Source organism: Pistacia vera, unplaced genomic scaffold (genome assembly GCF_008641045.1).
Source record: "Pistacia vera cultivar Batoury unplaced genomic scaffold, PisVer_v2 Contig478, whole genome shotgun sequence".
In the NCBI taxonomy this organism is placed as follows: Eukaryota; Viridiplantae; Streptophyta; class Magnoliopsida; order Sapindales; family Anacardiaceae; genus Pistacia; species Pistacia vera.
In genome coordinates, this window is record NW_022196310.1 from 100,573 (window position 1) to 102,438 (window position 1,866).

Consider the following 1,866-nt stretch of genomic DNA (forward strand, 5'->3'; position numbering starts at 1 on the left):
TAAAGTATTTTGGGAGTATCCATTCTTGTACAAGCATTACGTAGATCAAATGATAAGAAGATGTGTGCCAGAGGAAGAGATGAAGAGCATTCTTCGTCACTATCATTCCATGGAAGTTGGCGGCCATTTTAGTGCAACAAAGACAGCTACAAAAGTACTATAATCAGGATTTTTCGCACCCACTCTTTTTGAAGATGCTTATAAATTTGTGATGAGTTGTGAAGAATGTCAACGGATTGGGAATATTTCTAGGAGAAATGCAAAGCCTTTACATAATATTTTAGAAGTAGAATTATTTGATGTGTGGGGCATAGATTTTATGGGACCTTTCTCTTCCTAATAGGAATGTCGCCCTATAGAATGGTATATGAAAAAACTTGTCACTTACTAGTTGAGTTAGAACATAGGTCGTACCAGGCAATGAAGTTTTAAACTTTGATCTACAAGCGCCAATAGCAAAGCAAGAGCAAAGCAATTAGTGAACTTAATGAGATGGAAGAATTTCGGAATAATGCGTATGAGAGTGCCCAAATTCACTAGGAAAACACTAAGTAGTTGCACGACAAGCACATTATGAGAAAGGAATTTAAAGAGTGGGACAAATTCCTATTGTTTAACTCAAGACTAAGACTTTTCCTCAAAAAATTGTGTTCAAGATGGTCCGGACCATTCATAGTACATCAAGTATTTCCACGTGGAGTTATAGAGGTTCACCATCCGATGAAGGGGACTTTTAAAGTTAATGTACAAAGATTGAAACGCTAGAGAATGAGACTGAAGATGAGAGGGTTTCAATTTTCCTTCAAAATCTACAGTGATGAAAGAGAAGAGTCAAGCTTATGACTTTGATAGGAACCCACTCCCAAATTTATAGGGATTGGGCTATGCAGTGAGCCTTTAATAGAATTAGGTTGGACAGTGGTCTTTTTGTGGACTTGGGTAGAACTCTCCTTGGAAAACCAGCTTGCCAAGAAATGGTTCCAAGTGCTTTGGTTGTGTGTGTGTGTGTGTGTTTTTCTCTTGGGAGGGTTGGGGTTAGTCATTGGATTGGGGTGGGTGGAGTGTGGTGTTGGGTTATCTGTGATGGTGTTATGTATTTGTTCTAATGTTGCTAGATTTTTATTTTGATGTGTCGTGGATGCTATTTTGATGTGTCATGGCTGCTGTTTGTTTGGCTAGATTTTTATTTTGATGTATCGTGGCTGGGTTTTTTCTTGTGGCTGGTGCAACTAGGTTTTTTTGCTGGCTAGGGGTTGGGTTTTTTCTGGTGGCTAGTGCTATTGGATTTTTATTACTTTAGGTCATGGATTTGGGAATAGATGGGTTCAAACATTAAGTATCCAAGCATGCTATTTGATTTTGCTTGGTTATTTGTAGTTCAATGAGACCGTCTTATGATAATATCTACACTTTGGAAGTAGTATTTGATTCAATCATATTGTTTACTGAAGTCATTTTAGTTTATAGACTTTTCTAATTATGATTTGGGATACTTTGAGTGAATGTAATAATCACATCTTGTTTGGCGATTTGTGGTTAATAGTTATTATGTGGTATGATAATGCTTTAGCATGGTTTAATTCAAAACTGGCTTGTTAAGACCCAATGTTTAAACAAAGAAAAAGATGAGAATGACTAGTGTCTATGGTAGCAGATCACCATATTATTTATCTAGTATTTCTTTTACCTTTTATGAAAAAATAATATTGTGGTAGGAAAGATTAATTTGATTCGGAACTTAATTTATCGTAAAGGTAGAATTAGAGATTTGTTTGAAGATGAAACCTCATGGCTGTGTGAATTCTCAAATTTGATTCAAAGGCATTATTGCAAATCTTGGATTGCTTTAACTAAATCTAGTTTCAC